Consider the following 15,565-nt stretch of genomic DNA (forward strand, 5'->3'; position numbering starts at 1 on the left):
GGTGAATTTCCTTTCTGCACCAGTTTCCCCATCTTGTTAAAATGAAGACAACCATACCTCTATGATAGAGTTGTAAGGATAAATTTAGTTAGTAAATGTAAAGCCCTCAGAGCCACGCCTGGGACAAAGTAAACACTCAGGGAATATTAGCTCTTACTCATTAAATCAATTGGTTTTATTGGTCCCGAGGATATGGCCATATTACCAAGGACCAAGACATGTTCAAGGCACTTGATAATATTTTATTTCAGTGTGACAAGAACATGAAACAGGACAGGATCCTAAAAGCTGCCTGACAACAGAGTGGGCATTGAGCAGAGGGAGGGAATTTTTATAAGCTCTCTTGGTTAGTATACATTTGAGCCATTCCTACAAAAACATGACAAATAAGATTTTCTGAATATATATCACAGTGCCTTGAGGATTAATAGCAAAAGCCACAAAAGGCATGGTGCCCTGCATATACTTAAATTTTGTGATATATTGCAGAAGCCATTATGGTCTAGTGGAAATTTATTAATAATGATCACTAGCACATAGGAGAAGATGTATGGCTTTTACCATAGCATGAGAACTGAAGCATCAAGGAATAAAATAGGTGCCTGGTTCATCTGCACATGGTTCAAATCTGAAATTTGAAATCTAAGTGTATATAATGTCATTTAAACCAGGAGTTGGCCAACTTTTTCTGTAAAGAACCGGATAGAATTTTTGATTTTGTATATCATGTGGTCTCAGTTACAGTTATTCAACTGCTATTGCCACACAGGAGCAGTTATAAACTATACATAAATGAATTAACATGGCTGCCAATAAAACTTTATTTATAAAAACGGGTGGTGAACAACATCTACCCCAGGGGTCATGATTTTCAGACCTATGATTTTAAACAATTACAAATTATATTTACTTTTTTCTTTCTCTTTTCTCTCTTCTGTCATTCTCTCATTTTTGTTTATACTACCTATTTCCCCCATTCTGGTAGTCTTATTTGCAGGGAGTATAAGGTCTGCCTGAAGGAAAAAAAGCATAGTGTGCTATCTAAATTTCAATTTGTTTTGTCAGGTATTTCTGTGCAGTTGGGGTGGTGGGAAGGATGAGCATTGCTGTTTTCTTCTAGTAAGTTGAAATGAGTTGTCAAACATGAATGGAGAAAGAGCCAATAGTAGGCTGAGGCTAATGTGTTTATTTAAATTCCATTCCTTAGTCTCGTGTTTTGAGAATAGAACTAAAAGGAGAATGGGTAAACTGCATAAGTTAAGTGAGACTAATGTAGAAATTAATTCAATGATATAAACTGTTTATGCCCAACTCAGCATCAATAATTCCAACATCTTGCTGCTTAACAGTGCCTAAGTTATATACAGGAAAGTGTATTTTTTGAACCACTTGAGATAGCTTTGACATAAAGAAATTGTGTATATTTAAGGTATACAACTTGATGTTTTTATATATACACATACATTATGAAAAGATCACAATCAAGCTAAATGACTTATCCATCACTTCTACATAATGTGTGTGTGTGTGTGTGTGTGTGGTGAGATTTAATTTAAAATGTTTCCTCTTAGAAAATTCCAAGTATACAATCCAATATTATTATTAACCACCATGCTGCACATTATATCGACAAAACGTATTCACCCCACATAGCTGAACCTCTGAACCCTTTCACCAATATTTCCCTGACCTCCCAGCCCTTGGCAACTACCATTGTCCTCTCTGCTTTTATGAGTTTAACTTTTTCAGATTCCACATAGAAGTGAATCTGTGGTGTCTGTGTTTGGCTGGCCTATTTCACTTGGCCATAATGCCCTTCCGGTTCATCATTGTTGTTGGAAGTGGCAGGATTTTCTTTTTTTTAAGGCTGAATAATATTACTCCGTGTTTGTGTGTGTCTGTGTGTGTGTATTATGTGTCTATAAATACCACTTTTTAAATCTCTTCTTCCATATATGGACATCGAAGTTGTTCCTATATATTGGCTACTGTGAATAATGCTGCAGTGAACATGGGAGTACAGACATTTATTCAAAATACTGATTTTATTTCTTTTTTTTTTTTTTTTTTTTTTTTTTTTTAAAGATTTTATTTATTTATTTGAGACAGAGAGAATGAGAGAGACAGAGAGCACATGAGAGGGGGGAGGGTCAGAGGGAGAAGCAGACTCCCCGCCGAGCAGGGAGCCCGATGCGGGACTCGATCCCGGGACTCCAGGATCATGACCTGAGCCGAAGGCAGTCGCTTAACCAACTGAGCCACCCAGGCGCCCCTGATTTTATTTCTAAAGAAATGAGTATCTTATTAAATATGAGACAGTGTACTATCCAGAGCATCATGTTACTAAATCGTCACGGCATCTATCAAATTAGATCTTAGTCTGGTGCTATTTTTATGAATGTGCCAACTATTTGATTTCCTAATTTTTTATGAATGTGGAAGAAAAAAATATATTAAAACCTCTAATTATGAGCTTGAAGTCCATATCCACATGACCTGAAAGACCACCAAAGCAATTTAACTAGGAAACTCCAGGTAAAGCCATGTATAGTAAAATCTTAATTACCAGAAGATTTTTTTACTCGGGAACCCAAACTAGGGCACAGAAAGGAAGTAAGGGATATCCCTGAGCATCATGACAACTGATGCTCTCATTCTTGGCTCATCAGTCAACCTCCCAAGCTTTCCTCAGTGTTCACAGGGTTTTAATTTAAATAGAATTCTTTGCACTTTTTTCCATTGCTCACACGGTTTTTTTATTTTTAACTTTTTATGGAAGTCTGATACACATACAGAAAAGTATGTATATCATAAGTAAACATTTCAATCAAGTCACCGTACCCAGGTCAAAAACCAGATCACCTGTACCCTGGAGTACTGGGGCCTCTTTTCTTCCCTCTTCCATCACTGCCCCCAGAAATCCTACTGTCCTGACTCATAACAGCATGAATTTGTGTGGCCTGTTCTTATGCTTTGCCTGCTACAATCACACAGTCTGGGCCCTTTTGTGCCTGGCTGCTTTGACTCAATATCGCGTTTGGGAGATCGTCCATATTGTGATACGTAGCTATTGTTTCTTTTTCATTTCCATATGGTATTCCGTTATATGTGAGTACACCATGGTTTATTTACCTATTTGATTGACAATGGGCCTCTGGGAAGTTTCCAGTCTGGGACCATCGCCAATAGGGCCGCTGTGAACTTCCTAAGTATGTGTCTTTGGGTGACCACTTAAGCACATTCCCGCTGAATATACTCCTACAAATGACACTGCTGAGTCCTGGCGTATGAATATGCTCCGCTTTAGTCGTTTTTACCAAGCCCCTTCCTGGAGCTCACAGCCATTCTTAAACAGATTAGAAGTCAGTCCTGCTACAGGCAGGGGTGCAGCTGGCAACAGTGAGAGCTAGAGTGACATTTAAGAGTGCTCAGAACGGGGCTGTTTAGCCGAGAAGCATTGCTGTACTGTGGCAGAGCAGTGGTAATCGATTTTAATTGTGTTGACTTTGATACGCCAAGAATGTCCAAACATGGTTAATCACTTCTGGGTTTTGTTTTGTTTTGCTTTTTAGAGAGAGCGCGCATGAGGGGGGTGGGGGGGTGGGGGAGAGGCAGAGAGAGAGAATCTTAAGCAGGCTCCACGCACAGCATGGAGCCCAAGGCAGGGCTCGATCTCATGACCCTGAGATCATGACTTGAGCTGAAATCAGGAGTCAGATGCTTAACCGACTGAGTCACCCAGGTGCCTCAATCCCTTCTGTTTTCAATGGCAAGAAAGGACACCTTTGATAATGTGACCATCATTTTTGAAGTCTCCACTCTTATACTGATAAACGTCTCTTCTTGGAAAAGTCATTTTTGCTACCCCTCGTTTTCCAGTATGATCCACTCTTTCTTTGGGAAATAAATTAATGAGTTCTATGATATATTTCTAAACTGTTGGCTCATCAGAGCAAAGATATACTAGTAAAAACTGTGACTGTTTAGGAAGCCAGAGGAGCCAACTCAGCAAAACTATGCATATAGACTGTTTCGTATATTTCTGTGAAGTTGCACTATTTTGATTATGATTTTGTAGTCACGACAGAAGACCTTGATCTATGGAGGCTTTAAGGTCTCCAAGCGTAGGAGAAGTTCAGAAGTTTGGAACTCTGAACTCTGGCGTAAAGGTGTGTGCCATGACTGCTGGGAGGAAGCTCTTTAATGAAGCCTTATCCTTGGCTCCTTCGCTTTCTTGCTCTTCTCATTGGCAGAGCTCTTGCTGACTTCAAAGAGAGAGCCTCTCCCCAGATACAGGAAGTGCCCCTGGAGGCATTCGCGTGCGATGAGCAAATGGGCTGTATGGGAGCATTCCGCGCCAGGAGGGGTACTTGCTAATGGGGAGCACCTTGCTAACTCGGAGGAGTACTAGTGCTTATAATATGTCTGTCAGCCACGGGCAGGAAGACAATCGCTGAGGTCATGGGGTTCAGTAGCTTTTTTTTTTCATTTAAAATAATATCTAGGGGCGCCTGGGTGGCTCAGTCGTTAAGCGTCTGCCTTCGGCTCAGGTCATGATCCCAGGGTCCTGGGATCGAGCCCCACATTGGGCTCCCTGCTCTGCGGGAATCCTGCTTCTCCCTCTCCCACTCCCCCTGCTTGTGTTCCTGCTCTCGCTCTCTCTCTGTCAAATAAATAAATAAAATCTTTATATATATATATATCTAAGTAGATATGACTTGAAATATAAATTTATGATATAAATACTGATGTGTTTAAGTCTCACATATTTTTCACATTGAATTCACGTGACTGCAAAAGAAGTCTCCCTACTGAAGAACCCTGAGCTCTGTGACAGGATATTCTAGAATGCACTTGAAAGAACTTCCAGGCTCAAGTGGGTCTGGCACAAGTTTATAAGATTCCAAGTTCCCATGTTTTGTGCTCTTGACTACGGGCCAATTTCTTTCTGATGATCACTTCTTATCTTCACAATAACCCTGAAAGGATAACATCACCATTCCCATTTTATAGATGCAGGAACTGAGGCTAAGCCACTTTCCCAAGGTCCTGTGGCTAAGAAGTAGCAGAGCTGTGGCCTTCACCAATTCCCTTCCCGTTATCCCACTCTCAAGTCGGGGGATTTGCAGGGGCTGTTTCTGGGGGTGCATGTAAGCCACAAAAACCACAATAGGACTGACTCAGGGAAGAAGGAAATGGCAGGTGGGACAGATGCACAGTGAATACCAAATGGGAAATCTGAAAAGGAAAAAAAAAAAAACCCACCTATCAGATGGAGCGGATCAATTTCAGCCAAATTATTAAAGCTCCCAGCCAGTGGCTATCAATCAATTACCCAAGGCCCAGACTCCAGTAGCCCTGCTTCTGTTCCCTTTGGTTTAGGATGAAGCCCCAACAGCGTGGGTTTGAAGTGCTTCCCAGGTGATTCTCCGCAGCCAAGGTTGAGAACCACAGATTGAGATTCAATGCCTTTGTAGACTGAACAATTAAATCTAAATCATGAACGTGATTTTTTAAAGAAAGCGTGAAAATGAAAGCATATCTGTGAAAGGGTTTGACGAACTGCAAACTGATCTATATATAGCACTTTAATGAAGAGATAAATGGCGAACATAATTTATGAAAGTAATTGGACACCTGGTCCGTGGTGGCGAGGGGGAGGGGGAGACAGGGCGTGTTGAAGGCTACGAAGGAGAGAATTTTCTTTATGTGACAAGATTGGAAGCCATGCTTTCCTGATGACTGGACCATCACCGTCCCTCTGGTCTGTGGGCTGTGGGAAGGAAACGTGGGGTGCTGAGAAGCCAGTGGTACCTAAGGGTGGAAAAGGAAGGGGCCACCTGGGTCTCAGGGTCTGCAGGCCCAAGACTGTTCCCCGGACTCTTCTACAAATGGAGAAGCTCTGGGATGGAAGAAAGTCATTCCTGACATTTGGGTATGAGTCTCTAGTATTTGTTAAATCGAACTGGAGCTGACCATTGATAAAGAAGACAGAACCTTAGAATTTTCACTTTAGTCAGCTTTTAAAAGGCCTTCTCCTCAGAAGTGCATTTTATACTTGAGGACATGGCCTAACTCTTTCAGAGCTCAGAGCCCTAAACTACCACTTGAAAATGTATACTTGAGGCAAGTCAGAGAGGCACAGTCTCTCTCTCTCAGTCCCTCCCTCCCTCTCTCTCTGTGTGTCTCTCTGTCAGTCTCTCTCACACACACAGTTTTATCTAAAAATTCATAGTAACACAACTTGTAGCATAGTTATAACCACCACCCATGGAAGAAGCTAGATTTTTCCCAATACCACAAGAGCCCTCTGCCTGCCTCTTCCCAAACACAACCCTCCCCACCCAGAGGAACCACTATCCTAACTTTGATGGTAATCAACTTCATGCGCTTTTTTTTTTTCAGATATTTTGATTACCCAAATTTACACCTTCAAACACCAGAGTTAACAATTTTATTTTTTAATTATCCATTTAGATCTCTTTTAATCTATAGGGTTGCCCCTTAATTTCTTTTTTACTTTATGACAGTTTGTTGAAGATGACATTTCACCTCTGTACAGTTTGCCTCAGCCTGTATTTTGCAGGTTGTGTTCCCACTGTGTGGTTTCACATCTTTCTTTGGCCTCTGCACTCCTTGTGAATCAGTAGTTGAATGTAAAGGGTTCAATCACATTCACTTTTGGTTGTTTGGGGGAAGGCGTCTTCTTAGGTGGTGGGTGACATTTTCCTCAAGAGTTACATACTATCTAATTTCCTATTTTTGTCTTGGAAGTAGCCACTGATTCTCTCTGCTTACAACCTTAATTCATTAGGAGTAAATGATCATATTCCAATTGTGCCCTTCTTCATTTGTTTGTTGAAATATTTCTGTGCAGAGAAACTTCCCCTCATCTACTGTTTGCTTATCTGCGGGTACGGTTTGCAGAAGCAAAACAGGACAAGTGCTTCACTATTTCATTGTATTTACCAGTGTTCAAAATATTCCCCCAGCATCCTCTCAAAAAAGGGCCAGTTAATTTTTTTGTATCATTAGGAACTCATGAATATAAACACACGTGATTTGTTTCAATCTAACACAGTTGTGATTTATAATCTCGTTAGGGGTCTGTTTTCATGGCTGCGCAGTGGTTACAACTATGTTCGTAGAGCCATTAGCCCAGGAATGGTGGCTAGAAGACAGGGCCTGAAGGGTTCTCCCCTTCCTTTCTGGCCCCTGAATGTCATATGACTTAAGGAAGGAAGGTGGCAGAGCGGAGCCAGCCCACATTTTCAGAGTCGGCAGGAGGAGACCTGGGTTTGAATCTGAGTCCTGTCACTTCCTAGCTGTGTGGCCTCGTGTCTCTCCCTAAGCCTCTCTGAGACTCTTTTCTCATCTATAAAAGTGAGAGTAGCAGCTTTTGCCTTAGCTCTGTGCATTCACTGAGAATGCACACAAAGCACCAGGCCCAGGGCCCAACAGGTGGTAGGGATGGGATACAAATTCCTTCTCTTTCCTGACCTCTGGAAAGCACAGCTCTGGGGATGTGCTGAGTCTGAGAGCAGAGGCCCAGCTGGGCCCGAGGTTATCAGGAATGAAAACACCCGGAGAATGGGGTCATCCCTTTGGAACAGGTTGGTCAAAGGTTTCAGCCCATCGGTGCAGGTAGTTCTCCTTTTTCTCCTTCTTGCCCTTTTTTGCCTCTACCTGAAGAAATCTTTCATTATTCGACAAAATTTATTCTCATTCCCTGTGTTTTCTGAGGAAAGGTAACTGGTAATTCCTAGGAGCCCTTTACTGTAACTTAAACCAGCCTCTCCAACTTTTAAAAAGGATCGTCTTAGCCATAGCGCTGTGGGCTTCCCAGGCAGACACCTGGGCACCTCGGCCCGGGGCTACTGGGAAGGACTCCAGCTTCTAGGGAGAAGTTTTCTCTGGCTGCATTTCAGAGATGCTGTGACAGTTGTCAGCTGTGCACTCCCTCTACGCGCCCCCCAACACACACACACACACGCCACACACACACGCCACACACACACACCACACACACACACCACACACACACACCACACACACCACACACACACACACACACCACACACCACACACCACACACACACACCACACACCACACACACACACACACCACACACCCCACACACCACACACACACACCACACACACACACACACCACACACCCCACACACCACACACACACACCACACACCCCACACCCCACACACATGCCACACACACACTCCCCACACACACCACACACACACACACCACACACCACACACCCCACACACACACGCCACACACACACACCACACACCACACACACCACACACACCACACACACACACCACACACACACCACACACACCACACACACACGCCACACACACACACGCCACACACACCACACACGCCACACACACCACACACACGCCACACACATGCCACACACACACACCACACACACACACACCACACACACCACACACACACACACCACACACACCACACACGCCACACAAACACACACGCCACACACACCACACACACACACACGCCACACACGCCACACACACACACACACCACACACGCCACACACACACACGCCACACAGACCACACACACCACACACCACACACACACCACACACACCACACGCCACACACACACACCACACACACACACCACACACACCACACACACACGCCACACACACAAACGCCACACACACCACACACGCCACACACACCACACACACCACACACACCACACACACACCACACACCACACACACACACCACACATACCACACCCCCCCACACTACATATACACACCACACATACACACCACATATACACACCACACACACACACCACACACACACACCACACACACACACGCCACACACACACACCACACACACCACACACACGCCACACACACACGCCACACAGACCACACACACCACACACACCACACACCACAGACACCACACACACACACACGCCACACACACCACACACACACATACATGCCACACACACCACACACACCACACACAAACACACACACCACACACACCACACACACACCACACACACACATGCCATACACGCCACACACACCACACACACAGCACACACCACACACACACCACACACACACCACACACACACCACACACCCCACACACGCCACACACACCACACACACACACACGCCACACACACCACAACACACACCACACACACACCACATACACACCACACACACACACACACCACACACACCACACATACCACACCCCCCACACACACACACCCCCACACAAACACCATATATACACACCACACACACACACACCACACACACACACACACGCCACACACACCACACAAACACACACGCCACACACACCACACACACACACACCACATACACACACCACACACACACCACATACCACACACACACCACACACCACACACACACCACACACACACCCCACACACGCCACACACACCACACACACACACCACACACGCCACACACACACCACACAGCACACACACACCACACACCACACACCACACACCACACACACACACACCACACAGATGCCACACACACCACACACACACACCCCACACCACACACACACACACACCACACACACACCACACACACACCACACACGCCACACACGCCACACACACACGCCACACACACCACACAAACACACAAGCCACACACACCACATACACACACCACACACACACCACACACACACACCACACGCCACACACGCCACACACACACACCACACACACGCCACACACACCACACACACACACACACCACACACGCCACACACACACCACACAGCACACACACACCACACACACCACACACCACATACACACACCACACACCACACACACACACCACACATACCACACACCACACACCACACACACACACCCCCACACATGCCACACACACACTCCCCACACACACCACACACACCACACACACACCACACACCACACACCACACACACACCACACACACCACACACCACACACATGCCACACACACCACACACACACACCACACACACACACGCCACACACACACACGCCACACACATGCCGCACACACCACACACACACACCACACACTAGACACACACCACATACACCACACACACACCACACACCACATACCACACACACACCACACACCACACACACACCACACACCACACACTAGACACACACCACATACACCACACACACACCACACACCACATACCACACACACACCACACACCACACACACACCACACACCACACACACACACCCCACGTATGCCACACACACACACGCCACACACACCACACACACACACACCACACACACACACCACACACCACACACACACACACACCCCACACACACACCACACACCACACACACCACACACCACACACCACAGACACCACACACACACCACACACACACCACACACACCACACACACACAGCACACACCACACACACACACCACACACCACACACACACCACACACCACAGACACCACACACACACCACACACCACACACACACACACCCCACACATGCCACACACACACAGGCCACACACACCACACACACACGCCACACACACCACACACACACCAGACACACACACACCACAGCCACCACCACTTATGTTGCTTATTTGCTTCCCCCAAAGCCCCTTTAAATTCCCAGTGTGCTGTTCTACGTTTTCCAAGTTATTCCTTATTCTTTTTCATTTGTGAGAACATATCATCATAAAATATAAACATGCTTAGAAATTGCCATTTGTTTCCAAAGAAAAAGCACTTCTCTCTGGGAAGGCTCTAACTGAAACCAGATGCAGCTCGGTACACCCCAACCAGTGGTTTCCCCAGCCTGGATGACCTCTACCCAGTCGACAAGGAGGATTCCGGGGCATTCTGCCATAGTAACATAAAACTTTAGCAACACATCAATGTTTTTTCACGAGAGAAGCAGGAAGTCATTTGCTAAGGCCTTGTATTGCTATAGGGTTTGACTGTATCAATATGCCGAGATGTTCAAGAGCACTTTTGTTTTAAAGTTTGATTTGTTTTTTTATTTATTTATTTGAGAGAGAGAGAAAGCAGGAGGGGGGAAGGGTCAGAGGGAGAAACAGACTTTTGCCTGTGGTACTTTCAATAATACTGAAGAACGTTAAGGAGGTGCTTCTTTCCAAGTTTATAAAAGAGAAAACTGAGGCTCACAGAGGTGACTCAAGGTCACAGAGCTGCTAGAGCCAGGACTAACGCTCAGGTATCCCTACTTGTCACCCAGTGGTCTCTGTGCTGCCCAACCTGGGTATCTACTTATCTCAGGCGGTGTGACTTCCTATCTTCACACACACCTTGCTCCCCTGGTGGGATGGCTCCTGGCCTCTGCACTTGAATTTCCAACTGATGCAGGCCCCGAATCTTACCAGTTTCCCTTGCGGTCAGCCTGTCATGAAGAGGCCCATTCATTCACCTGCAAGTATGTACTCAGCACCTAGTATGTATCAAGCACTGTGACCCCGACAGGAGAGAACCAAACACTCCCAGAATGCATGCGGGCAAGTGCAAAAGTGAGTCTCTGTACTGAAATTAATAAAAACGATTGTCTCTGGGTTAAAAAAAAAAAAAAAAAAAGTGTGTGTCCATACATCATCTTGTGGTAAAGAGTAAGGAAATCTCAAGATAACTTCTCATTTTCTGGCTGCTTTGATGAGAAAAAAAGGAAGAGAATGTCCAAGCACAAAGTTGAGAATAAGTACCTAACGGCTCTGAGTTGTTTTTGTGCCTGAGCCGTTTTGTCTTTCCAACTGGAAGTAACACTACTATGTTGTTTGGGGTCTACTAGAACATATCGCACCTTTGGTGCCAAAACTGAGATCTACAGGGAGGTTGATCCCCTTGTTATTTTTCTATCACACCTGCTGATAAACTGCCCTCCCCCACTTCCAGGCCCGAACACTGTTTTATCAGTATCTTCAGATAAAGCATATGCTCACTCTTGTTTTCAGAAATGGTATTTTCTGGACAATCGTATTGGATCTCAAACCACAACTTCAAGGCTTCCGGAAGTCCCGTTAGGCTTAGCAAAGAGCTGTATTCCTGAATGGTTTTGCAATGCAGGCTCCTATGTACTTACCCTGCCGGCTACATGAAGAGTTTTAGGCTGATACAAAGAGAGTCAAATGTGATCCTTGAAACGGAGAAAAAATAATTTGGAGTCAAAAATAGAAGCAAGGGGCGCCTGGGTGGCTCAGTCGTTAAGCATCTGCCTTCGGCTCAGGTCATGATCCCAGGGTCCTAGGATCCAGCCCTGCATCGGGCTCCTTGCTCAATGGGAGGCCTGCTTCTCCCTCTCCCTCTCCCCCTGCTTGTGTTCCTGCTCTCACTATCTCTCTCTGTCAAATAAATAAATAAAATCTTTAAAAAAAAAAATAGAAGCAAATCTACATAGCATGGCACACATACTCATTTTAAAACTATTATTGCTATGTTCAGAGTAAGACATTTGAGAAAATGCTGATTTGAGTGCATTTTTTTCTATAGAGAATTATCAAATAGGCGTATATATAGGATTATCTTAAAGAATGCATCTGTATCATCTTACATAACAACAACAACAAAAATCCACTGCTTAATGTGTTTTGCAAAACCCTCAGGTGCAACCGTTAACGGAATATTGTCATTGCACTGCCTTTGGACTCTTCACTGTAACTCCAGCTCAACCAGTCAGTCTGACAGTTGTATTGCCCTCACTGCATGGTTCAACAGACACCAACTAAGAGACAATTTTCTTCTGTTTAAAAAACAGAAGTTTTTTTCTGTATACAAGAATTCATCTTGCGACAGCTTAGCTGTTATGGTTTTAACCAATATACTTAACAGTCATCAAAAGTCTTTTGATTAGTATTGTGATTCATTTGGAGAAAGCAGTGTGTAAGAGAAAGGGAACAAACTGATCTTGAGGTTACAAGCTCCTCGTTCAAAAGCTAACTCAACCACTTAGACCTTATGTGATATTGGACAGTCATCTATTAAGTAGGGATGGTCATTCATGCTCTTGACTGTCTAATGGGGTCGCTGAGGCAGGTCAAGTGAGATGAGTACACAGCACCTGCAAGAGTGTAAAGCGATGGATAATAAGACATTGTTGTCCTTTAGGTTTTGTTTTTGTGCTTCACACGCACACACACAGTCAACAGCTTTGCGAATTTACTTTTTCTAGTTGTAATTTATGGCCTACTTGCAAGAAACTTTTTACACTGTCTTATGATACAAGACACCAATATAATAGAATCGATCAGACAGTGATATATGAACAGCAACCAGGTAATAATGGCAAGAAAAATCAGCTTCATAGCAGTCAGGACAAAAGGAAAAACACATTTCTTGTGTGGTTCTCCCAGTCTGGTTGTGAGAACTTTTTTTTGTCCTTACACTGTCTCTTACTTAAAAAATAGGCTTCATAGTTTGTTACTAAATACTTTTTTTAGGAAACAAGGATCTTTATTAAGGCACCTCCTTTGGTAAAATGTTACTGCATCTCAAGTTGATTCTTTGTGAATTGGTCTTGCTCAAACCCTTTTAGAACATTATTAAATAAAAACCACCTTTCTAGTGCTATGTCCATATTTTGAATGAGTGGAAAATGTCCTCAGAATTTAAGTCCTGTGCTTTCATGGCATTTCTGTATCACATGATGGGCACACATGTGCCTGACGTGTCTGTATTCGTATACTCCGGAAATGACCCTAGCCCTGAGTTGTATTAATAGCTCTTTAATTTTTGTTCTGGATTCTGTCAGTGGTATCTGGACCTTAGAGATGACACTAAGAAATGGAAAAATAATCCAGATTATTGCCAAATTCAAATGTACACTCAGGTTCAAGTTGAGGCAAAAAGTTCACCCTACAGACTCATGAAGTCTTAGAGGATGCATCCTTCCCTGGACAGAGCCACACAGAGAGGAGTTTTGTTTCCAAGCTTTGGCGTTTATTGCATAGCTGTAGGAAAGTCACGGGGTATAGCCAATCCTGAGTCTTCCCATCTGCAGAAGGGGATGACCAACTCCAATTTGCAGAGTTGCTCTCTTACAGGTACAGTAGCTGCCATAGAGACAGAAATCAACACATATCTGTTCTTATGCTTCTACTCTCCCTTATCTACAATTCTAAAAATCCCCAAATTTCCAGAATCCACAACTACTTCTCATAACTCATTGGACAAAAATCTCTCCCCTGAAACTCAAGTGTAACCTGACCTGAGCTGATGTAAGGATCTTCATAGTCTTTCAACTGTTGGGAGAAATTGAAAAACAAAAGCAGAAGTATTTATGTGTTTGGTTATGGAGTGCTGCCCCAGACTCTGTTGGGGATCATACATAACAAATGGCATATGCTCTAAATTACCTTTCTAAACTCTAAAAAATTATGAATTCACAAATACATCCAGCCCCAGTGGTTTCAAGTAAGAATGGATGACCTATTTTATCCCCAGGGTTGCAAATTTCCTTAATGTCTAGCTTGTCAGAACATGCACTAAAGTAGAAATCTCTTCTGCATCCTTCATGCACAATAACCCCCCCACCCCCCAGCCCTAGTCATTGTTGTGCTCTTTTCATTGGGGGGAGGTTGGTACCTTGGTAGCAGGCGCCCTGGTTCCCTGATCCAGTAGTTAAAAAGTTCTTCCTTACGCTGAGCTGAACTCTGCCTCCCAGTAAATTCTCCTACTCACCGCTATTCTACAGAGCTGAGAAAACAGGATAAGTCAGCTCCCTCTTCCAGGTGGCCGCCCTTCAATATTTGAAAAGAGTTCTACTCGTCCTTAGTTAAGTCTTGTTTTCTTACAAACAGTCCCACTCGCTGTTGCCAGTCTTTATTCAGCCCATTTCCAGGCCTTTTCTAATTGTTTGTCAGTTTTCTATTCTTTTGGCATTGAACAGGTGTTATCCAGAATGAAGATATACTATGATCTCTGTCTTAAGAACTGTGTTTCTGGGGCGCCTGGGTGGCTCAGTCATTGGGCGTCTGCCTTCCACTCGGGTCGTGATCCCAGGGTCCTGGGATCAAGCCCCGTGTCGGGCTCCCGGCTCGGTGGCGGGGAGGGGAGGGCTGCTTCTCTCTCTCCCACTCCCCCTGCTTGTGTTCCCTCTCTCGCTGTCTCTCTCTCTGTCAAATAAATAAATAAAATCTTAAAAAAACAAAAAACAAACAAACAAAAAACTCTGTTTCCAACCTTTGATCATCAGCATCCTCTTCTCTGGCCCCAGACAGTATCTTCCTGATGGCTGACGTGCAGTGGATGATTCCGGCCAGTTCAAGTTCTGAATTATCCACTCGATTGGACCTTAAGCAAATCATAGAAACTCTCAGACCCTCACTCCCCTTATCTGCACAGTAGGGATAATTGAGCTTTGCGGTGTTGCTATCAGGATTAAGAGTACCACGTGAAAAGTGTCTAGTACCTTGCCTGACA

The sequence above is a fragment of the Mirounga angustirostris genome, unplaced genomic scaffold (genome assembly GCF_029215605.1).
Source record: "Mirounga angustirostris isolate CCGP_5_RB_7025 unplaced genomic scaffold, mMirAng1.0.hap1 SCAF_1, whole genome shotgun sequence".
NCBI lineage: Eukaryota > Metazoa > Chordata > Mammalia > Carnivora > Phocidae > Mirounga > Mirounga angustirostris.